Here is a 25,970-nt window from a genome sequence, read left to right on the forward strand (position 1 = left end):
CTCAGTTTAAATAAAAAGGAGAAAAAAGGAGAAAAAGAGGAGAAAACCGATGCATTGTGGTATTTAGAAACAGAGGCCTTGGTGTGTGGGATTGGAAAATGGGTGGGGGGCAGTCTAAGCATTCTCCCTCAGCCCCTAAGGGTACCCCAGCAGATTACATGTACATACATTATGGTCCTAGAACCTGCAGGAATTTAGGTATTGGAATCTTTACATGCGTGAAAATCCATCTAAACAATGCCCACTAGAAGGTACCTTCAATCTAGATAAGATCATACATCTCAGTGGAGCTTTTAATCACCAAAAAGCCTCTGACACACAATGGGAACAATTTGTCTATTGAGGAAAGGAACGGGTTAATTTGAAAAATTCAGCTTGGCACAGAGATAAAGAGAAAGCTGCTCTGCGTTCAAGGTCAAGAATCAAAGCAGACTATGCCAAGTACAAAGAAAACTGCTTTTGGCCCCAGCTGACTGAAAAAAAAAAATTTATATATATATATGACAGAGGCAAACCAAAGGCAATACAAGTTACAGGACTTAGATTACATTTACAAAGCTTAACTGTCCAGTGAAATTCAACAGTCTGCCTTTGCGACCCTGGAGCCGGCGTGGTTTGAGGACGCTGAAGAAGCCACAGGCAGCCGGCCTGGACTGGAATCTCTGAAAAAGATGCCCCAGGAGACCCCAGAGTGTAAAAGAACAGCCCTCCCAAGAGTGGAAGCAAGGTGGGAGATTCTGGACAAGCCGTATACAGGATACTCTCCCGTCCATGCTCCCCCCACCCCGGTTCTCTGGGGATTATACACAGACGTGTCCAGTCTGGACGTATGTGAGAGTATGAAAGTGGCTTAGGGCATTAATGTTTTTTCCCCCCTGAGTGATGTGGGAACATTCCCAACACTCACTGTTGTTGTATTATTTTACTAATGAAGCTTTAAAATTCAGTCATATGGTGTGTTTTCTTTATCTTCCCCCAGTGATCCTGCGGTGTCCGCCTGATCACCTGACACAAGGAATAGATTGGTGACAGAAATCTGTCAGTTTTGGTAGAAAATTGAAAAGGGGGGAGCCCTGCAGAATGCACACCATCTATTTGTTTTGCCCTTGTTATTTTATGTTTGCTTTGCTTGGTATTGTTGGTGTTATATGTTGCATGATTGCATGATTCAAAGTGTGCCCACTCTCAGCCGCAGTAAGTCTGAGAACCGGAGAGGGGTTTAGCATTCCTCTCTCCACCTCGGTTGACCGGGAAGGGTGTCAGGTGGATATACCCCCAGTCGTAGCAGGACTGGGCAATAGAGAAGTTGGAGAAAAGGGAAGAGATGTGTACTTGATAACTAGAATTGAGCCATTAAGAGCATAGATCATGAACCAGGCAGCAACTCAAACCTACGCCCAGGGCAAGTTGCAAGCCTTGAGACAGGACTTCCAGGCAGAAAAGGAAGCACTGGCTAAGCAAGTACCGGTCCTTCAGGGACTTGTCAAAATTTAATCATTTGTGCTCAGCATACGCTGTAACAGCAGTGTGTTTGCCACAAAAGAAAATTGAATAGTTAAACACCAATGGGCCAGGCATTTTTGCCCAGGTGGCAAGCCTCACAAGGGAGGACTCGGGTAGCCTTGTGAGTAAGAACATTTAAGGAAAGAGACCAGGAAGGGTGGGGGCTAGTTGAGAAGACCACCCTCCTAGCTAAATTGGTAGTGGAACAAGCCAATGCCCATGGAAGGGACGGTTCAGCGAGAAAAGCAGGATCGGGCCCAAGCGGGCAGGCAACAGATAGAGATTGGAAAACAGGGTGGAAACTTTGAGGGCATAGTGGAAGGAAAGGAGTATGTAATTATAAGCATGGGGATTTCAGATCCCCAGGACAATAATTGGAATGGTAAAATCTGAGTTGATTGGGTGTCATTTTGGGAGACAAGCAAGTGATTTAAGGAAAGAGAGTGAGAAGTTAACTCTGTAGTTGCTAGAGAGAATCAAGCAGTGAAACTTGGTAGAAATGTCTGTAAGTAATCCAGGCAAGAGGTTATTTAAGTGGAATTATTCGACTATGAATAAGTTAGTCAAATTTGCTGAAGAACACTCCTGCTGTGTACAATCTGTGTTTTATACATTTGAGATGAATTGGTACTGTTTTAAAGTTACAAAACTAAGAATACTTTTGCCAGACACAGGAAACTAGTGTTGTTTAATATGGTATTTAGCATTTAATCCTTAAGGTGACTTAATGCTTTACAAGATTTAAAATGTTTTAAATAAAAACCAAAGGTTGTGGCTGCAGCAGGGTAGTCAAAGCCAGGAGAATAAAAGATTTGAATTTGGTTTTGGGTAACAAAATAGTAGATAAAAGATCTGGTAAAGAGAGAGAAGGATAGTGCCCCTAGCTCTGTGTGGTCGAGCTGTCACTTTACTAGGGGTGCATGGAGATTTTGTAAGCACAAAGAAACAGTTACACCTTGTGTAGAAATTAATGTGACTAGTTTTGTGGAAGTTTCCATATGGAGGAAATGTGTATTTTCCCCAGAACATGTGCAGTGTATATTGTAGCAGGGGTAAAAGAAATGCAAACCTACCATGCTATTTAATTAAAATCCTCTTAGTCTTTAAGGGGCACTATAAGTAGTGTTTTCTTTCAGATCACTGTGTGTTTGAAAGCAGGAGTTAGAAGTAAAAGGCAATCAAAAGTCTGGGAAAGTTAATTGTGTCCCTTTTTAAGTAAGAATCTTTAAGCTGTGAATAGCTTTGGATCCAGAAGCAAGCCAGAAAGCATCTGTATGAATGCAAATTATCTAATTGATAAGGTAGAAGCCACTGAAACCTGGGCTGCCTATGAAACAAATACAAGAAAATATGGGGTAATTCCTCTGTTTTGCCTGAAATCAACAAGAGTATTTATATAAAGGAAATATTTTAAGCAATGACTGACTGCCCAGAAGGGGCAGACCTCTGTTCTTTTGTCTTTCAGATAATCAGAGACAACTGATGCCAGCTGAACAGCATTCAACGTACCATCCATTTACTGGCACAATAGGAATCATGTTCTCTGTCCTCTCTTGTGGTGTTTGTCTCGTGGCCAGAATTGTTGTATTTAATATTTTCATAAGACAGTCTAGTTCAAAATTAAATAGAAGGATTAAATCAAAAAGCAGATACTTGTTTTATTCAACTTGGAATACAAAGTGTTTGGTTAAATCAGGAAAATGTGATATACTAAAGTCTAATACATTTGCTTAATTAAGAAAAAGAAACTTCATTGGCCAGATATTTTAAATGAAAAAAATTGTTGTTAAAATTTGCATACCAACAGTCTTTGGAAGCAAGGACATGAAAGATTAACCCACTCCCCATATTGCACACGGGATCCTTCTGGCTACCTCAGATTTCTAGCCAGAGGACTGGGGAGGGAGAAAGCTATTGGACACCAGAGGCTGTACCAAGTGGACTCCTCAAAAGTGGGTGTGCTTGTCCTGGCTTGTTGCTCTAAAGCTCTGTAATAAAGTTATTTTACTGGAAGGGTATTTGTGGCATACATTGAATAATAAGACTAATGTACTGTATAATTGCAATGTGTATGTGTTCCTTGTTGGGAAAAGGTGTATGAGTGAAGAGTGGAAGTTTCCTTTGTAGGTTAAAGGAAGCCAAGAAGGAGAGAAGGAAAAAGAACAGAATGAATTAACTGGGGGGAAAAAATAGCTACCAAGCTCAGTCCAAAGATAAGATGCTGGACCCGTTCAAAGACACCGCTCACAGCTAAGACTTGGCTGACAACCAAGAAAAGGGGGGGGCTGAATGTACCCAAGCAGCTATGAGATCTGCAAAACACGGCCAGGCACTAATGAAATGTGTTAGGTTTCTTTTCTCACAGGTAAAGAAGCGCTACCCAAAGACCCTAGCAGCCCTGCCACTCCTTGAAACCAGGAGACTGGATCTATGTAAAGGTCCATCAGCGACAGACTGCCCTGGCTCCACACTGGAAGGGCCCTTTCCAAGTCCTGTTAACCACCAACACTGCTGTGAAGTGCCAAGGACTACCTGCCTGATTTATTTAAATATTGTTTGAAAAAAAAATTTTTAAGGTTCAGGATATCCCATATAAGCAAACAATTGAGTGGAAAAAGACTGGTCAGAGGAGAGAAAAGTATGATATCACTACAAATGAACCCCAAGAATCTGTAATTTAAATTGATTGGTTCTATAGTGAAATAGATATGATGGCTGTCCCTGGAGTTTGCAATGTGTTAGATGAAAGAGGCCCTTATTGTTATTTGGTCACCCAATTAGTGAATAATTAAACGAATACTCAAAGAGTTTGTTCTGCCACAGGAAATTTTACCTGTATTAAAATTATTCCAGTGACAGATAATGTAACCTGTACTCTATTGCAATATACCCCCCCCCCATTCCATTAATATTAATGCCTCCCGGAAGTATATAAAGGGTGTACAACCAAGTGAAGATCACTGAGGCTAGGAAGGTATTGCAATGGGATTTGGCATGTTCAGAATTCAAGATTTCCTGAATGACCAGCTATAACAAGGTTGGGACTCACCACCACAGCACCTCCCACTGGTTACTTCAGGAATTAGCTCAGTCCAGTGGAGCATCCTCTCTCAGTAGTATCCCGCCCATTGTCTTGCTCTCAGTTGGCTTCTGAGCCCATATCACTCACCAACTCACAGCGTCCTCTTCAGGACCACTGCCCCTCAGTCCATCCACACCCCTTTCCAGGGGCAGGGGGAAGTGAGTTAATCAGCAGTCTCTCTATACCCCAGCCACCATGTACAACCACACACCCCAAAGTCTAATCCCTCTTGTCAGGGATCTGGCATAGTCTATGATGGCCGCTCCCTACAGCCAATGGCTGGGTGTACTGCAAGGGGGGGGACCCAAGCCCACCCTCTACTCTGGGTCCCAGCTCAGGGACCCTCTGGCAGCAGTCTTACTGTCCTCTTTCTCTCCCCTCATCTGGCCGCTTCCCTGGGCCGCTTCCCCTACAGCCCCTTGCACCCGCTAGGCCCTTCTATTCAGGGCTGGCAGGTATCAGGCTGAAGCTCCACTCTGCTTCCCTGAGCCTGCGCTGCGCTGTCCTGGGTGCTGGTCTCCTGCTCAGGAGACAGACCTTCCCCTGTCAAAGGCCTGGAACAGACTGACTCTCTGCTCCCTGAGCAGCCTTCTTATAGGGCTGAGCCGGGCACTGATTGGCTGCCTCCAATCTGGGCCCTGATTGGCTCTCAATAAGCTCTTCTCCCATTGGCTGTGCATCTGTGCAGGCCCACTGGCCTGCAGCAGCCCATACTCTCAGGTGTGGGGCAGCCGCCCCACTACACCAGCTGATGGCCATTCGGAGTGATCTCGAGCATGAGGCATAGCCTACCGCCCTTACAGATACCTCAGGAATGCCATCTGATTTGTGGCCATGGAAACATACTTGGAGATTTTCAGGATGGAGTTGTATATACTCACAGTACTCCTCCCAAGCATATGGGCCGGTAGGAGGGCTGTGGGCTCCCACATACCGAACCCTGCCGGGTCTATGGGGAGGAAGCATGTGGGACTGGATTATTCACCGTGATATCTGGGAGATTAGACCACCTGGTATACCAAGCCGATTTGTTGCTAGTGCTCCTGGAATAACACCCGACATTTGGATGGGGATAGGGAGTCAATGGACATTTTGGCTGTTAGAACCCCCACAGCTTCAGTTTATACGTAAACTGAAGCCAGGAGAAGTTGTCACTGTTCATCGCTACGTTTGCTGGGAGGGTATGGGACAAGGAACTACCCTGACAGGACACCCACTTTTTCAAGCTAATGATAGCTGTGTGTATGTTAAAACCACCATGTTGCGAGATATACATATTAATCAAGAATCTCTGAATTACAAGGGCAAATTCATATGCTTTAAAATATATATCAAGTTGAAAAGAATGCCTTTCATACAGCTTATAGAGTGTTACTTTATGTACTAAGTATGATGTATTGTGCTTTGTGACTAAAACTGTACAACAACCCCATCATATTATTACTGTGGGAATGTTACTGCTTTTATTGTTATTTGGTTTAGGATTATATTATTGTTGTTGTAAAGGAAGTGATAATAGTAACACCTTTCATGCCCATGCTAATGATGCATTGTCATTGCATCCAATCAAAACCCCTAAGGTTGAAGCATTTGATGTAGAATCTGAAATCCAAGGCTTAATGCAAATGGAGGTTTAAGGATATTAGTTGTACTAGAAGTACAAAAGGTGTGTGTGTGGAAGTAGAGCAAGAACTGACAGGGATTTGATGGGGATTTCAATGCAAACAGTCTCTTCTGTGAGCAAGAGTCAGGCTAGCTGTAACCCTAATAACGCGAGATTTGTAGAAGCGAGGATTGTGTGAGGCGAATGGGAAAGAACTGTGTGAGAAGTTGTTGCGACCTTGTGTAGATAAATATGGAATGTAGACTAGCGTCTAAATAGATGTGAAAAATAAGATATCAGGATGACCTATGTATAAACAAAATGCAGCTGTTGCTCATTATTGTATGTAACAAAAGGTATAAACAGGGCCGGCTCCAGGCACCAGCGCAGCAAGCAGGTGCTTGGGGCGGCCAACAGAAAGGGGCGGCACGTCCGGCTCTTCGGTGGCAATTCTGCAGAAGAACGAAGTGGTGCGGTGGAGCCACCAAAGTGGCGCCGATCAGTGTTTCTGCCACCCCGCCCTCCCTCCGGCCGCTTGGGGCGGCAGAAACACTGGAGCCGGCCCTGGGTATAAATGCTTGCTGTGATTGTTTACCTGTAGAGAGACTTGTTTAGCTCTCTCCCTCTATGCAATTGCTTGAGAGTAAAGTATCTGACTTTGCTGCACCCAACCAAAGGAGTGAGAACTCTGTTTTTCTCCGACACTAGCTAGCAAGGCTAAAAAAAAGGCAACCAAAAAAGCAAAAGAAACAACAACAAAAGACAAGAACATGCAAAGCACCTTATTTGTTTCTATTCTGTTTAGGTCCAGTAAAGAATAGAAACAACTGTACATTATTTTTATTATTGAGTCTGCAAAAAAACCAAACCTCTACATAAATAAATGACAATGATTTGGACATGTGTATGTGCATATTTATTTGTTTTCCTAAAGTGAATTAAATATTTTAGGAAACATTGTCAGATCAGCCACCCGCAAGAGTTGGTGGCCACACTCTCCGGCCACCAAAAAAATGTGTTGTGAGAACCAAGCACTTTAAAATGACCATAGAGTGGGGATCAAAACTCTGAGGGTGATTCATTAGAATATACTCTTAGAGCAACTTCAGTTTTACAAACCACACAGTTACTTTAATGTACACATGTAATAGGAATGGCCTAATGTCAGACACAGAAGATAATTCTCCAGCAAGGGAAAATCTCACATCCCCACTTTGTCTCACACTGACAGATAATCACACATGGTAAAGGGCACGCAGGATCCCCATGTACTGGAGTGCAGCCAGAAGCAGGGTTATGTGGATGACAAACCTGAATTGCAGAGCAGCACATAGGACATCATCATGAATATTTCCATGTTGAGCCAAAGGTCACCTTTCATTGAAACTCAGGGAGACCAAAAATCAGATGCTCTAATGAGCAAAATGCTGATTTTTGACATTGCCTCACACTGCAACGCTGAACAGGACCAGTCAAGTTCTGTGCTTTCCATGGGGACGCTGAGCAAAAGACAGATTCAATAAATCATTAACAAATTCACTCTCCGGGCAGGACACGTGGTAATCAATCTCATCTCTGTCACTGTTGCTTTGACAGCTAACTCTGTAGCTGACAAGCTTCTCCTCTTTGGTCCCATTTCTGCAAGTGGTTAGAGAGCTGGCATTGGTGGGGCAGCCCAGGAGGTTATGGAGGCTCTTGTAGGAGCAAGTAGCAGCCCCATCTCCTCCTTGGGACCCTGAAAGAGCCTCTCTTCAACAGTAGTTGCCAGCAATGGTCAAGATAGGGCTTTGATTTCTACTGCCACTGACCTTTCACTTCATGCAGCCCCAGGGGTTTCTTTGTCAATGAGCGGGTACAGCTGCTGGTTTAGTTGCTGATTAATACATGCTTTTCACAACAGATGAGAAGAGTTGTTACTCACATGACAGCATCCAGACGTTCCTCTTCTGTGGTATGAGTCTCCCTTTTGAGTTCAATGATCCTAGTGTCTGGTGCAGCCAATGTATTTTCTGTAATACTGCTGCTTTCTGTAGTGCTACAAAGTTCCACCCTCAATAATAAGAAACTTGAGTGACGTGTCTCAGGAGCTGCCTTGATACGGCATTCTGAATGGGGGCAGGGGAGGAGGAAATCAATCCATAACAGTGTGAAGAGTAAAGAAGAGGAGTTAACACGTCTCACAAACAGACCAAGCAGAGGGGAAGAGAGACGTAAAACTTAAAGGACTTTCCTTCCATTGCTCAGCCATGAGTGATGAGCTGGTGCACTGGTAGCAGAGTCAAGATTCCAGCAGTTAAAGGAAATCTGCCTGACCAAGGGCCCAGTAAAATGTGATTATGGCCCTCAAGATTTTTCCCAGTGGGTCCTGATATGACCTAATCCATAAGAACATAGGAATTGCCCTACCAGATGAGAGTGGTGGTCCATCAATTTCAGTATCCAAGAGTGGACAATACCAGGTGCATCAGAGGAAAGAAGCCTGCAACAGGGAGTTAAGGGATAACCTGCACCCAGGCAGGGAAAGCTTCCTCCTAATCCCCAAATTAGTAGTTGGTTTATGCTGAATGCTGTGAGGGTGTCTATCCCTTTCAAAGGGAAACACGTGTTTTTAAAAGAAGAGCTAATCTTTTTTTTTTTTTAATTTGTATAACAGTGATAGAGTCCATGCATACGTTCATCTCCCACTCTAAATGCTGCATTCTCTGTGCCAGAGACAGGAGGGAGGAGTTTGCAACCTCACAAAATGGCAGGAGGTGTGGTTTGCAAACATCAAGCATCCCAAGAATCTGCAGGGAAATCACTCCACAGGCATGCCAATTCCAAGCCCTCCCCAGAGGCAGCTTTCTCTTCCACCCTGATACTTCCAGCAACGTTAACTCTCGTGTGGATTTCTGATTAGGAATCGACAAGGTCCAAGGGGGCAAATGCAATGGAGCACAGCTGCACCCTGAAACCCCTGTCCTCAAAACCTGTGGAACATCAAACTCACTGTCTTTCTACCGTGGACTCCCCACCCCAGTTCCAGTTGATTTTACTCCCTGTGCAGAGTAAGTGTAAAGAGGAGTAGGGCTCTTATTGCCACCACTAATAGCCCTTCTACAACAAAGATGTACTAAATAAGATTTACTCTTTTACTTCTTTTCCAAGAAGTCAGAGGACTTTTGGACACCTTTATGAAAAGACATCACAGTAACAGGCCACAGCAACCAGTATAAAAAAGAAATCTGCAGAGAACTTGGTTCTTACTTTATTGTTACACAGGGAAATAGTTTAACTATCAAAGCATTTTGGATCCCCCTAGAAAAAGCTGAGGCAGGAGGCTTGTGTGTGCACTCTGTGCTTCTGCTCTACATAAACAAAATAGTCTGTAACTTCAGCGGGAAGAACTAGGACATCAGACCTGTTGTTTGTATAGTAGACAGGCCCCCTACTTCTTGCTCTGATTCCTGGAGACTAGAAGAATGTTTACGGGAAGTGGGAATGCAAAATGCAATCTTTCAGAGCAATGACTCTACCCAAAATGCTATTGTGTCTCAAATGTTGTCACCTGACTTCTTTGCTTTCTTTCATTTTGCTTCACAGCAGTTGGTTTGGATTTTAAAGTGCACTACCCAGGGAAAGCAGAGATGAGGGGATGAAGATTCAAATGTAAGTATTAAAGCCTGTAGGGTGTAAGAGTAAATACATAAAGCAGCAAGAAACCCAGATCACATGCATATGGTGCAGCAATATATTAGTAGGCTCACTATTAGAGCGTCAAAAGCAGCTGACCAAACTTAGTATTGTACTTCCCTCCAGGCCATTCTAAACAACGCTTGATCTCATTCGGAGTTAGGACAAGCTTTAAATTAAGAACAGACCTGTCACGTACAAAGCAGCCTAATTAGACTGGGAGGCAGGATACCTTACTTTTACCTTCCAACCATGACACTGATTAACTATGTGTCTATGCCAATGCGAGAGCTATGTGACTATGCCAACAGGAGACTGTCTCTCGCCGACATAGCATGGTGTGGACATCGCTTTGAGTTGATGTAACTTACGTTGCTCAGGGGGGTATCGTTTTCAGACCCCTGAGCGATATAAGTTACATCAACTTAAGCAGTAAGGTAGACCAGCCCATAATCTCAGGCATCTCGGGAGGGGAGGAGGAGGATAGCGGGTAGGGTGTGTGTGTGGAGAGAGAGACTTAGAGACTTATAAAAATGTCTGTCACTTTGGTATATTGTATGATGCACCATTTAAAACAACTATTAACAAAAACAAAGTCACAAACTAAAAAAATCTAGATCAAAATCTTAAACAGATTTTATTAGACACTCAGGCATCTACGTACAGCATATTTCACTCACCCTGGTAAATACCAGAAATGCTTCCAGCTAATATGTCCCATAACACTTTTTCTTACCAAAATGTACAAAAATATTGGAGTAATGTTTCATTAGTCTTTCCACGGTTTTGAATTCAAAGTTCCTCCCCTCTCCAAAAGCCTGTCACCTGGCATTAATGGACAAATTTAAAGATTCCAGAAAATGCCAGAAAAGGCAACTGATGTGTCTCTTAGTAGCAAAATGTGTAATCACAGAAAATAGAACACACCTCCAGTTTATTTATAATGGGCGGGAGAATTGTCAAACCCGGCTTTGACAGAGAAAATAACTATATTGGTAACAAAGTGAGGAAAAATACATTGAAGTGTGATGTGCAATGAATGCTTAAATTAGCTGTGATGTAACACAGCTTGTACACTGGGGATTAGGTCGGTTTACCTATGTCACTCAGGGGTGTGGATTTTTCAACCCCCTGATCAATGTAGCTGGATAAACCTAACTTTTTAGTGTAGACCAGGCCTGACAGGGTGACCTGATGCCCACCACATTCAGTTTGTGCTGGATTCCAAGAGGGGACATAAGTCCTCCTAGGAGAGCACACTGACTCCCATCCTGGAGGGTTCACCCCAGGAACAGGTAGCAAGAGTCTAAACTGCTATGACAGGTCTGGGGATAGAAAGGTGATCTCCCAGGTGACTGGGTCTTTATTACTTAAGCCCACCATGTATTAATAGAGTTGTTCTGGATTCAAATAATATTTTCATAGATTCTAAGGTGATCACTTAGTCTGACTTCCTGGATAACACAAGCCAAATGATTTCCCTGAAATAATTCTTGTTTGGATTAGAGCATATTCATTCATTTGCCATGTGCTGGTGTCTGTGGATTGAATCATTACCCTGTGCAATAATTTCCCCATAAAAGAAAGACCAACTCTTGGAATAGTCCACAGTGATAGTCCATCATCATTTCCAAAACCACCATATGTTGCCATTCATGCAGATCTCTAACAGGCAATAACTTTGTAGTGACTTGAAAATGACAGCATGTGAGTCGCAGAGTTCCTGACCTGGGCTTCCAAACATTCTTCATGTTAGGTAGCTGATTAGTGAGTGGGTTTGGCAAATATAAATATGCATAACAATGCATACACTCCTTAGTTTTCTCAACAAACTGTCTCAGTCTCCTCCGAGGCATTATAACAGACAAAATTGGGTTTAAAACAGTGCAATGAGACTAGACCGCATCACCCTACTTTGAGATTTGACGTATGGCCCAGTTCTTAGGTAAAAAAACAATAATCCTGTGCTGCAGATTTGTCTCAGCACATTTCACATAATTAGGGGAGCCAGTGAAGATGCTTTTCAGAACCACAGAGAATCAGCAGGGTTCTCCCCAGTCACTTGTATTTGCCTTCTGTTCTACTGAACAAGAATACGAATGTTCTGAGGCCACCTACTGTTTATTTTAAGGACCTACATGTTAAACTTTAGGACACTATCCAAGAGATGTGACATTTCTTAATGACTGAAAAGTAGGCCTCATCATTTATTTAAAAAGTCAAGTTAAGTTGAAAACAGAACAGCATGAAACTCACCTGCTTTGCTTTATGTGAATCTTTATTTTATTAATAATCCCTAGCTCATATATAAGGCTTTACATAGGAGATAACTATTGTGATACCCAAATCTGTTTATTTCACTTTATCATAATGAATGCAACAAGTGCTCTGGGAGAACCTTTATAAGAATACAGTGAACAAAACTCAGACTCTCCCAAATACTCCACTTTCAAATGCTCCTACCACCCTGCTCTGGAAAATTCTCAAGACATGGGGTGAAATCTGGGGGCTCATTGAAATTAATGGGAGTCTTTATCCTTGATTCCAATGGGGCCAGGATTTCACCCATGCTGTTTCTCCCCCCAACAGAGCCTGAATTTGCTGACTTCCAGGTGATACTGCAATGCCCATTTGTTGTCCCCGGCTTTTGCAATTGGGAGGGATGAGTAGAGGGTGAAGAGATGATGGTTGCAGTGACTCACACCACTTCAGAAACTATTCTTGACTGAAAGCCTCAGGCCACTCACAAGCCAACCCAAGCTGCATTTGAACACCTGTCTGCACTGCAGCACAAATGGAATTTAACCAGAAGCTCCAAACCAGCACAATCTAACCCTACTGCCAGGTGTCCTTAGCAGTAGCAAAGACTAGGTTTAATATAATGCTTAGGGATCCCTTTTTAAATGGACTCTTGGCTTGATCCTCCCCTGCTCAGAAGGCACTCGAGAGTCCTTGAAAAGATGGAACATGAAAATCTTTTACTTGGGAAACAGATATACAGCTATTGACATAATAAAATGAAATTAACAAAAGCCAGAGAGAATGGCAGACCCCACACTCTGAGTGATTATTAACTGCCTGGCTTGTTGGGGGCCCACAACACAATTCCCACACACCTATACCTCACTCCTACAGCCAGGAAGATTAGGGACAGTCAGCTGGTGCTGGGGCATATAGCTCTCCTCAGCCTCTCTGCTCCAGTGTAAAGGAGGTCCCACTATGGTCTTCTGCTGCCAGGTCCCACTCAGCAAAGTCATCTTCTGCCAAAGCTGCTGTTGTGATAAAAATGAATGCATCAAAGGTGTTGGATGTGTATACAATCTGCACATACACTCCCCAAATCATACCCCTGCACATCCCCCATATTAAAACTCTCCTATTATCTCCACCATTCTTTGGAGGGCAAGAGAAACAGGGTAACCTTTAGTTTAGCAAAGTTATCTCCTCCAGGTCTGCTATGCTAGGTCCTGGCTCAACAGAGTCATCTCTACCAGGGGTTGTGCATCAGGCCCAGTTGTGCACAGTCGTCTGTACTATGTCAAGAGGTACAAATTACAAAAGGGTCATAGGAGCAACAAGAGGGACATCGGTGAGGGAATCTGCTCAACAACTTAGATGCAAGAAGCATGGGGAATAAACAGAAGAACTGGAAGTATTAATACTTAAGCTAAATTATTAATTAATTGGCATCACCGGGACTTGGTGGAATGTTTAATGCTTATTTTGCTTCATTATTCACTAAAAGGTTAAAGATGATTAGATATGAAACACGACATTGACAACAAGGCGGAAGGAATGCAAGCTAAGATAAGGAACTATAAGCTTAAAGAATATTTAGAACATAACATAAGAACGGCCATACTGGGTCAGACCCAAGGTCCATCTAGCCCAGTGTCCTGTCTTCCAACAGTGGCCAATGCTGAGAGCCCCAGAGGGAATGAACAAAACAGGTAATCATCAAGTGAACCATCCCCTATCACCCATTCCCAGCTTCTGGCAAACAGATAAGTTAAATATATTCAAGTCAGCAGGGCCTGATTAAATTCATCCTAGCGTACTGAAGGAACTAGCTTAAGCAATCTTGGAACCATTAGCAATTATCTTTGAGAACTCATGGAGGATATATGAGATCCCAGAGGACTGGAGATGTGCAAACAGTACTTTTCTTTAAAAAGGAGAGCGAAGAGGACCCAGGGAATTATAGATTGGTCAGTGTGATGGGGTGAACTAGTCTGGAGGCCCCTGCTGGAGGCCTCGTAACCCTGCCTCACCCTGCCCCAGAAAAGAGCAAGAGAGAGGTCCTCCAAGCTACCTAGAACAGCAGTGTGGGACACAGCCAATGAGAGGGTCTGCAGGGAGCAGCCAATCAGGGCCCAACAGGCTCATATAAAAGGAGCTGCAGGGCTACAGTGAGTTCAGTTTGCTTGCAGGGACTGAGAGAGAGCAAGAGGTGCTCCTGGCTGGTTGCAGGAGTTGAAAGGGTGGACAGAGCAGCTGCAAGGGACTAAGCAGGTAGTTACAGGGAGTGAGTCAGTGGGGAGCTGTGGTCAGTGAACTGAGTCCAGGAGGAGTGGCTCAGCAGGGAGGCTGGGATCACTGAGGACTCAAATAGAGGCAAGGAGTTCCCAGGGAAGAAGCCCTTGGGGTGCTGCTCAATTCCAGAGTAGGGGCCTTGTAACCTAGCTGGACCAAACGAGGGTGCCGTGATGGTCTGTTGGACTGGTTAAAGACTGAGCCCAGGGAGGGCTGCAGAGGAGGACATGTCACTAGTATGGATTTGTCAAATCAAAATATGCCCAGCCAATCTATTTTTCTTCTTTGACAGTGTGACTGGCCTAGTGGATAGGAAGGAAGCAGTAGATATGATATATCCTGATTTTTAGTTTGGCTTTTGATACAGTCTCACATAAGTGTCATAAGCAAACTAGGGAAATGCGGTCTAGATTAAATTATTATAAGGTAGGTACACAACTGATTGAAAGACTGAACTCAAAGAGCAGTATCAATGGTTCGCTGTGGGGTCCTGCAAAGGTCAGTGCTGGTCAATATTTTCCATTAATGACATGGATAATGAAGTGGAGAGTATGTTTATAAAATTGTTAGATGACAGCAAACTGAAAGAGACTGCAAGCACTTTAGAGGACAGGATTAGAATTCAAAACCACCTTGACAAATTGGACAATTGGCCTGAAATCAGTAAGATGAAAATTAATAAAAATAATTGCAAAGTACTACATTTAGGAAGGAAAACTCAAATGCACATCTACAATATAGGGAATAACTGGCTAGGTGGTAGTATTGCTGAAAAGGATCTGGGGGTTAGAGCGGATCATAAATTGAATATGAGTCAGTGTGAAGCAGTTGTGGAAAAGGCTAATATAATTAATAGGACTGTCATATGCAGGACATGGGAAATAATTTTCCCTCTCTATTAGGCACTGGTCAGGCCTCACCTGGAGTACAGTATCTAATTCTGGATGCCACACTTTAGGAAAAAGAAGAACAGGAGTACTTGTGGCACCTTAGAGTCTAACAAATTTATGAGAGCATAAGCTTTCGTGGACTACAGCCCACTTCTTCGGATGCATATAGAATGGAACATATATTGAGGAGATATATATACACACATACAGAGAGCATGAACAGGTGGGAGTTGTCTTACCAACTCTGAGAGTCCAATTACTTAAGAGAAAAAAAACTTTGGAAGTGATAATCAAGCTAGCCCAGTACAGACAGTTTGATAAGAAGTGTGAGAATACTTACAAGGGGAGATAGAATCAATGTTTGTAATGGCTCAGCCATTCCCAGTCCTTATTCAAACCGGAGTTGATTGTGTCTAGTTTGCATATCAATTCCAGCTCAGCAGTCTCTCGTTGGAGTCTGTTTTACAACAGAAAAACTTCAAAAACAGACTTAAATTTAGGAGATGTACTATAGATCTCATGTAGCCAGTAGGAAAACATCATTAGAGTTTCTAAAAATTATAAATTTAACACAAAAAGGTATTGCAGTCAACATGAGGAAACTCTATTTTGGACCTCATTGTGATTGATTAAAATTAATCACTGAAGTGGAAGATGGTGGTTTCCTAGGAATCAGTGATTATGACCTGATTACATTCAATATGGGCAACCAGAGGGCAATCCCAATCAGTAAAATGTGTGTGTGTTCTAAATATATATAGTTCTAAAGGGCTAATTTCCCAAAGATGAGGAAAATTGAGCAAAATTGATAGAAAAATATTAATAAAAATGGAGTTCTTTAAGAGATTATTAGATGGTCAAAAAGACATGACTACACAATCAGACAACATTGGCTAAATATTTCTGGCTTGCATTTGGAAAGAAGTAAGATGATGTACTCGTATCAAATAAGGATGATTAAGTTCTCCAGCCCATTAGTAACCAAGGAAGATATTAAATATCTACTAGGGCAGTGCTTCTCAAAGCCAGTCCGCTGCTTGTGCAGGGAAAGCCCCTGGTGGTCCGGGCCGGTTTGTTTACCTGCCGTGTCCGCAGGTTCGGCCGATCGTGGCTCCCACTGGCCGTGGTTCACCATTCCAGGCCAATGGGGGCTGCAGGAAGGGCAGCCAGCACATCCCTTGGCCCGCGCCGCTTTAATAAATTTTTAATAAATCTTAGAATACCAGGGTAATTCCAGAAGAATGTAATAGCACTAATATTGTGCCAATGTTCAAAAAGGACAGGTGGGATGACCTGAACAATTCTTTCCTTGAATCCATATATATTTTAAGAACTTGTACCCTGAGTGCTTCATTGCCTACTTTTAACACTGCTCTTGAGTTGAATGTGAAAGGATTATTTATAAATATATCCTATCCAGTCCTTAACTTTTTTCAGGCTCAGTTCATACTAAAGCCACAACTTTCTGATCTGGATCTTCAGTTTCCCAAAGAGTGATGGAGTGTTCTTCTGAATTTGACAACAAATCTCAGTGCCTTCAGAATGAAATGTAAAATATGCTTCTTCAGCATTGCTTTCCAATTAAACTCATTCACACACATTTCCTCCAACTTGGTGATTGAAAGAGAGAGAAATATTGTATAAATTGCTCAGATACAAAGCTGTTGTATTCAGGATGGGTAGGTAGATGAACTTTATCCATTATCTCCAAATTTGGGGGTGCTTAGATGTAGTATTTTGGTCCAGAACCGCCTCGTATTTCTTTACAAGTTTATTTTTATTGGATTCAACTTTTTATCCTTCAACTGAAGCAAAGCTCTCTGGGGTAAGTTAGCCCATTTGTATTTCATCTTGATGATTTTTAGTAATTTGTTACCATTACTAACATTTTAATAGTGGAGGCCAAAAATCTATGCTGATTTACCTTCTGTGCAACCCCGTTGACTTCAGTGGATTTGCACAAACTATGAGTCAGCACAGAAATTGGCCCAATCTATTTAGCCTTCAGATCCATCATTAAAACAATTTGAGTTTAGCTGGTAGAAGAACAATCACCTGGGATCCTTATTGATATACAATAAACCACTTGAAAAAAAATGTCTTTGGGTTTTCTTCCACAATTGGATGTGCCATTTTAAGTAGTATTTTTACATGAAGTAGGAATATGGGAGTGTTTAAAAAGTAGTTATTAGACTAATTACATTAATTAGCTGTGGTATGGAGGGAAGTTGTTTCTCTTGAATGCCTCATGCTGTAGTTCATTAATAATTTTCCCATTTGCTCTTTTTTAACTCCTTAACTTTCAAATGTTGTAGATTGATGCTGAAGTGAAGCCAAAGTTATTCATTCATTCTGTCATCAGCTTCAAGCCATCTTACAATTATTGGTATTGAGAGAGACAAGGTGGGTGAAATCTTTTATTGGACCAACTTCTGTTGGTGGAGGGCACAAGCTTTTGAGCTCCACAGAGCTCTTCTTCAGGTCTGGAGAAGGTAGCCATATGGAAAGCCTACAAAAGTAAGTCAACATAAGCTATGTCAACGTACAGCCACCACAGTAATTTAATCAGTGTTATGTCCACACTAGCGCCTTCTGTTGGTGGTGCACATCCTCACCAGGAGTGCTTTCACCAGCTGTCAGTGTGGAGCATTGTGGTGCACTGACAGCTGGAGCCCCACCACCCCTCCCATCACTGTAGTGAGTATCTACACTGAAGCACTACAGCAGCACAGGACCGTCAGTGGAGTGTTTTACATGTAGATATCCCTAAGGCCTGGTCTACACTAGGAAATTAGGTCAGTTAACTGTGTTGCTCAGGGATGTGAAAAAATCCACACCCCTCCCCCCTAAGTTATGCAGTTCATAGAAGATTAGGGTTGGAAGAGCCCTCAGGAGGTCATCTAGTCCAACCCCCTGCTCAAAGCAGGACCAACACCAAGTGAATCATCCCAGCCAGGGCTTTGTCAAGCCAGGCCTTAAAAACCTCTAAGGATGGAGATTCCACCACCTCCCTAGGTAACCCATTCCAGTGCTTCACCACCCTCCTAGTGAAATCATTTTTTCCTAATATCCAACCTAGACTTCCCGCACTGCAACTTGAGACCATTATTCCTTGTTCTGTCATCTGCACCACTGAGAACAGCCTAGCTCCATCCTCTTTGGAACACCCCTTCGGGTAGTTGAAGGCTGCTATCAAATCCCCCCTCACTCTTCTCTTCTGCAGACTAAATAAGACCAGTTCCCTCAGCCTTTCCTCATAAGTCGTGTGCCCCAGACCCCTAATCATTTTTGTTGCCCTCCGCTGGACTCTCTCCAATTTGTCCACATCCTTTCTGTAGTGGGGGACTCAAAACAGGACACGATGATCTAGCCAGCTTTCTAACCACCTCATAGTCCATTCATCCAATCCATACTTTAACTTGCTGGCAAGAATACTGTCTGAGACCATATCAAAACCTTTGCTAAAGTCAAGATATCACGTCCACTGCTTTCCCCATATCCACAGAGCCAGTTGTCTCATCATAGAAGGAGAGTCAGGTTGGTCAGGCATGACTTGCCCTTGGTGAATCCATGTTGACTGTTCCTGATCACCTTCCTCTCTTCCAAGTGCTTCAAAATGGATTCCTTGAGGACCTGCTCCATGATTTTTCCAGCGACTGAGGTGAAACTGACCTAATCCCCCGTGTAGACAACACTAGGTTGACTGGGGCATTCTCTCATCTTTTGGGGAGGTGCAGTACCTACTCTGAGCGGAGACTTCCCTCTCATCAGCATAGATAGTGTCTTCACTGAAGTGCGACAGCATTACAGCTCCGCCACTGCAGTACTTTAAGTGCAGACAAGGCCTAAGATAAATACAAGGTGGGGCAAATTGGCAAGCATAAGTAGTCAACACTTGTAGGTGACCACTTAAAATGAAGTGAGCAATTAACACCTCTGCAGTTGTAAGATGGAGGGTTAGTAGGCAGCAGGGGGTGTTACAAATTGTTGTAATGAGTCATAAAACCAGGGTCACTGCTAAATCCATGGTTCTTAGGCCCGATCTACACTAGAAAATTAGGTCAGCATTGGTCAAGGGTGAGAAAAATCCACACCTCTGAGCAGCATAGTTAAGCCAACCTCACTCCCCATATAGACAGCCTTAGGTCAATGGAAGAATTCTCCCACCTACCTACCTACTTGGAGAAGTGGATTATCTCTGATGGGAGAATCCCTCCCATCAGCATACATAGTGTCTACACTGAAGTGGTGCAGTGGCACAGCAGCTCGGTGTAAGCTCAAATGCATGTCCCTTCCACCAACAGAAGTTGGTCCAGTAAAAGATATTCCCTCATCCATCTTGTCTCTCATACCCTGGCGCCAATACAGCTACACCACCACTGCAAGCAATTATGGTATTATGATTTATATTGCAGTAGCACCAAGCAGGGGTTGGGGCTCTGTTGTGAGAGGTGCTGAATAAATGCAGATGGCCTATGCCCCCCAAAGCTTACTACCTAACTATAAAATGAGACAGGTGGCTATGACAAGGGGATGAGGAAGCACACGGTCGCAGTGAGATGAAGCGTGGTGGATGGGAAGCAATGTGCTGAGATGTCCTGTCCCATGGAATTCCAGAGTTGTAATAGATTTCCTTTCAGCCATAATCCCTTCCTTATTGGGAAGGCTTAGGCACATCCATTGAGGTAGCATGGGAGGGCAAGGAATAGCTCTGCCCCCAGGTGACATACGAGACCCTTGGAAACAATTGTAATTTACAGAGCTATTGGGAGTAAAATATTGTTTTCTGCAATTCTAAGGAGCCGTGTGTGTGCGCATGTGCGCACACATGGTGATGCAGGTGTCATTACTGAGAGCTGGAAAGTAAATAAGAATCTGAACAGCTGGTAATTGTTTCATTTCCTACATATTACATCTCCCAAATGCAAGCAATTTCTCTAATACTGTGTTTTCTGCTGATAAGCAATTAAACAAACCAGGTGAGGCTATGGCCTACAACGATCCCTATTTTGGGATAATAGGGAAAACCTGGAAGGAATCCCCTCTCTCTGGGCAAAACCTTAGAACTCAAAGTACTCTCTTCCGGCAAAATTTGCTCCTGTGGAGAGTGCTAGCACAAGACACAGGCACCACTTTAATCCTACTTACATCCATTAGGATATCTGGCTAAACACTCCAGGCTTGGTAAAAACTTAATGAAAACATACAAGCTCAACTGCATCACATCAATTGCAAAAGCCAGCTTGAGCAGTTAACTTCTCCAGGAGGCCAGAAAGGTGCTGTGTTCCTAGCTCTGCGCCAGAAAGAACAAGCTGCTTATCAACAGAGCTGTAACAAAATAGAGAGGACTTGGTTAAACTGTGTTGGGAATAAAGGGCCTGACGCCTGGCGCATTTCCTCTGACAGCTCATTATTATAGCTAGAGCTGGGGGGTGAACTTTTTGGTGAAAACTTTTTGTTCAAAAACGTAGATTTGGGTTGACGGAAACATTTCACAAATTCATGCTGATTTCAGTGAATGGTTTCTGTTGTGGGGGAGGGGAATGGAAATGTCCAAACAGTTCATTTTGACAACAGAACACTTCAATTCTTCGGGCTAGATTCACAAAGGAGCCCAGGTGTCCAATTCCAACGTTCTGCCACCGTTTGAGGAACCCTGGAGTAGATGGTGCTGGCAGCCCCCTTATACCTGACAGCTCAGTGGTCGGGGCACTCCCCTGGAGAGGAGGACCTGCTCCAGAGCAGGAATTCAAGCCTGGATCCTGCACATCCCAGGTGAGTTTGATAAACACAGAACTATTACCATCCCGCCTCCTCCTTGGTTTTGTGAATGGCACCTCAGTCATAAGAACATAACAACGACCGTACCGGGTCAGACCAAAGGTCCATCTAGCCCAGTATCCGGTCTACCAACAGTGGCCAATGCCAGGTGCCCCAGAGGGAGTGGACCTAACAGGCAATGATCAAGTGATCTCTCTCCTGCCATCCTGTGAATCCAGCCTCACTTCCAAGTTGACTATTTTAAAAAAATTAAATACAAAGGCAACAATGCCTAAAATCACAATGAAATGTTTGGTTTTGGTCAACCCAAAATGAATTTATTTTTTTGGTTTTTCAGTTTGCCAAAAGCTTCAGCTTTGGGTTGACCCAAAATGAATTTTTACAATTTTTCAGAACTGCCAGTGGACCAAAAAAAAAAAAACAAAACCAGTTATTTGCACATCTCTAATTATAGCTTCAGGGCCTGGTACACCACCATCTGAACCCTTGTCTAGTCATTTACTCCCAGGCAAAGTGGGTGTAAACGGTACCAGTCAAGATTTAGTGGAGTTTTACATCCAGTTTGAACAGGGATAAATACATGAGGGGCGAGGCTCTCAAAAGTCCCACCTCCATTATCCAAATGTTGTTCTAGATGAAAAGCAAGCATCAGCAGATAACACCAAGCTACTGCATTCACATACACTTTGCAAAAGAAGGAAGGCTAGTACTAAGACAAGCTCTACAGGACTAGTGCAGCAGAACTAATGCAGGAACGATGAACTAATGCACTGAGCACAAGCTTATGCTGTAGTCCCAACTTTGCTTGGTGGCATTGGACAAGTCACCAAGAGTCAAGCATTCAAAAATGGCCTCGCACTTTGGTCACTTCAGTTTTTGGGATCCCAAATTTAAACGTTCAGAGCTGCTGAAATTCATGGACCACGCTGAGTTTAGTCGGTATTGTATATACTCAGCATCATTGAAAACTAAATGTTACAGTAAGTATCCAAAGGTAGGCCCTCAAAAATGGAAGCACCCAAAACTATAAGCCTCTTTTGAAAAGCTAGGCCTTAACTTCTGTCTCTGGTTTCACTTTCAGTAAAATGGGGATAATACATACTTGTCTCCTTGGGGCATCATGAGCGTTCATCAGTTTGTGTTTGTGCAACCTTTTCAAAGTGTAACACACCTTTAAAGGGCTAAGTAGTATAGCGAGAAAATACTTTGCATTACAAACCTGATTTTAAATCCCTCCTTTAATGTCACCAAAATCCAACCAATCTGACTGAAATTTCTCATGCATGATGTCCCGCCAATGGAGACTTTATTGGGGTGAATCAGACAAGGCATCTAGCATTAGCTAGTGTCCTAGGAGTGAAGACCTACCATAGGATCGTGATCTCAGAACCACAGTAGAAATTGTCTGCAGAGTTGTCTGCAGTCCTGGAGCTGTTTGGAACACTTGAGGGAGGCTGCTGAAGTTCTGCCATTAGAAGACTGTTGGCCCTGGCCCTGTGTATATATCGTGATTACTCCCCACAAGGAAGTAACAATAAGGAAACGTTTGCAGGAAGGTAACACTTCTCCCACACTGAAAAACAAATTACTCGCCTCATGCTAATCACATGGCATTTTTACTAGCAGTAAGTGAGAGCAACTTTTTCCATTCTTGTCAGTAATATTTTCTTTCCTCAGATGAACTGGGAATCAGTAACACTGAAAGTCAGTGGAACTACAGTGTGATCCTATGACGAATCTCAGCGGCTTTACATTCTTTCACACGTGATTTTGTTCTCAAATCCCTTTTAAAAAGCGCTTGTTCCAATTACTTTAATTCCTCCTCAACGGAGCTCTTGGCAGGGCTTCTCCACCACTCCTTGTTCAGAATACGCAGGGGGTCCAGCTAGATGAAATCCACAAGACTGGGAGCGCCCCCCTCTTCCCAGGAGGTGGGAGAAGACACAACACAAAGGGGTTTTAATATCTGGGAGTTGCAGGGGTTGGAAAAGAGCCTGCTTCTTTTCTTCAGCTGACTCCCTCCTCCCTTCCAGAGCCTGCCCACACCACAACTACCCCGAGCTGCCCATCTATTCCTAACTCTTCTACTTTAAGAACCTTTGTTTCTGCTGGGTGCTGGTGCTACTGCAGCCAGCTGCAGAACCAGTATCTGCTGCTGCCTGATCCCAAACTTTGAATTTAGATATACACGTCACGTCACATCACAGGTTGCAACAAAACTTGTGCTCTGAACAGTCCCAGTTTGGGGTTCAAACTCCAGTGTGGACTCCAAGCTTTCCTGAATAATTGGGGTGTTCAAATCTAGGCATTTGAGGAACTGTGAATTTGGCTCCAAATCCAAGTTTGTATCTGGGGTTTTGGTTCAGGCCCATCTATGCATCTAATGCTAGCATGGCCCAGAATGCGGTGAACATTTCTTGCAGGATCAGCCACTAAGTGTTGTTGTTTCATAGCAGGTAAGTATGTATCAGCCCCATTTTACAGAAAGTGAAACCTGAGACTGGGACGCTAAGGCCTAGTTTTTCATAGCAGTGCTGATGTCCAGGTTCTGGGAACAAACCAAAAGATCTGGGTGTTCTTATATGCCTATGTTTCTTTCCTATAGTAATGTAAACCAGTGGTTCTCAACCAAGGGTACATGTACCCCTGGGGGTATGCAGAGGTCTTCTGGAAGTACATCACCTCATCTAGACATTTGCCTAGTTTTACAACAGGCTAATAAAAAAGCACTAGTGAAGTCAGTACAAATTAAAATTTCATATAGACAAATGAGAAAGGAAGCAATTTACAGTAATAGAGTGCTGTGACACTTTTCTAGTTTTATGTCATTGTAAGTACATAGTTTAAGTGAGGTGAAACTTGGGGTACGCAAGACAAATCAGACTCCCGAAAGGAGTACAGTAATCTGGAAAGGTTGAGAACCACTGATGTAAACTGTAGTCAGTGCATTGCTATGTCTCCCTCTAGTGGTGGCTAAACCACACAGAGCCCAATGGAAAGCCTTTTAGCTGAGACAGGAGAACCTCATGCATTTAGATCCTAAAGTGCAGAGTTCAATTCCTATGGCCCATGAGGACTGTGTCACAGAAAAATAAAATGTTCATCAAGTGAATGAATTGTTCAGCATATTAGGCTGTGTTATATTATTTTAAATTTGGAAGGGACTGAAAGTCATTATTCTCAGACAGCTATTTGCTAGTCCGGTGTCCCTATCATAAACCTATCACTGATCCCAGCAGCCTCACTGTGGATGTGAAATGCCATGGATGGAATGAACATATAGGTAGCACTGACTTATCACCTATGGGGCGGGCCCTCTAGATCACGAGTGAGGCTCATTGGCAGAGCCATGCGGTTAAAGCATCCACTGCCCCTCCTCCATGTTGTAAGTGCTCTGTGAATAAATGGCATTTCAGTCACCCCGGCTCTCAGTCTGGTGCTTACCACAGGTAGTACAGTGACTTTCCAAAAAGAACAAGGAGTCCGGTGGCACCTTAAAGGCTAACAGATTTATTTGGGCATAAGCTTTCACGGGTAAAAAACTCACTTCTTCAGACTCATGGAGTGAAAGTTACGGATGCAGGCATTATATAATGACACATGAAGAGAAGGGAGTTACCTCACAAGTGAAGAACAAGTGTTGGCAAGGCCAATTCAATCATGGTGGATGTGGTCCACTCCCAATAGATGAGGAGGTGTCAATTCCAGGAAAGGCAAAGCTGCTTTTGTAATGAGTCAGCCACTGCCAGTCCCTATTCAAGCCCAAATTAATGGTGTTAAATTTGCAAATGAATTTTAGTTCTGCTGTTTCCCTTTGAAGTCTGTTTCTGAAGTTTCTTTGTTCAAGAATAGTTACTTTTAAATCTGTTATATAATGTCCAGGGAGATTGAAGTGTTCACCTACTGGCTTTTGTATGTTAGGTTACCATTCCTGAAGTCCGATTTGTGTCGATTTATTCTTTTACATAGGGACTGTCCGGTTTGGCCAATGTACATGGCAGAGGGGCATTGCTGGCACTTGATGGCATATATAACATTAATGGACGTGCAAGTGAATGAGCCCTTGGTGTGGCTGATGTGGTTGGGTCCTCTGATAGTGTCGCAGAGTAGATGTGGGGACAGAGTAGGCAACAAGGTTTGCTACAGGGATTGGTTCCTGGGTTGGTGTTTCTGTGGTGTGGTGTGTAGTTGCTGGTGAGTATTTGCTTCAGGTTGGGGGGTTGTCTGTAAGCAAGGACTGGCTTGTCTCCCAAGGTCTGTGAGAATTCCAAAGAGGGAATTGTTGTTAGCTAACCCACTAATAACCAGAAGGTTTATTTAACAAACACTTACATGATTATTATTCTCCTTGCACTGTGGGCTTATTTGTGGCTTTCCTTTTGGTAAACACTTTCAATGGGCCCCATTTCAGTCTCAGGCCTAAACTATAAGCTCCTCAGGGCATGACACATCCTAGCAGTGACCTTGAATCTACATCTTTGTTTCTGTTAAAAATCATCATTCTGTTTGAGAATCCTTATGTTAGTTCAAACTGTAAACAAGATAGTTATCTCTGTAGCAACAACCATTTACATCAGGGGAGAGAAGTTGATGCAACACGGAGAAATAAGTCATTTATCCTTGACCTCTTCAAAAAAATCAGAAAACCTCTTACTTCTAAATGCTTCCATATTCACCTGCTAAAAATACTGCTTCATTTCTGAGCCAGTCAAGGCCAAAGATGGCTTTTATCAACAAAACTAAAGCATTTTAATGATAATTTTAAATCATTCTGCTAGCAGTATACTGGCCAATACCAAACTAATGTTCCTCCCACCAAACATCTTTTTTTCATTTAACATGTGATGGAAGTGGTGGGGAACACAGTCACAGCTGAACTGTTGGATCATCACAGTACTTGATGCTG

At 43.1% G+C, this 25,970-nt stretch overlaps 1 long non-coding RNA gene across 1 annotated transcript; it reads left to right on the top strand.

The window, feature by feature from the left end:
- The first annotated feature begins 439 nt into the window (after nt 1-439).
- On the top strand, nt 440-7,087 carry LOC128830038 (uncharacterized). Its single transcript, XR_008443526.1, has 2 exons — nt 440-727; nt 3,869-7,087. It is a non-coding gene; the product is annotated as an uncharacterized LOC128830038 (long non-coding RNA).
- The last annotated feature ends 18,883 nt before the right edge of the window (nt 7,088-25,970 follow it).

The sequence above is a fragment of the Malaclemys terrapin genome, chromosome 1 (genome assembly GCF_027887155.1).
Source record: "Malaclemys terrapin pileata isolate rMalTer1 chromosome 1, rMalTer1.hap1, whole genome shotgun sequence".
NCBI lineage: Eukaryota > Metazoa > Chordata > Testudines > Emydidae > Malaclemys > Malaclemys terrapin.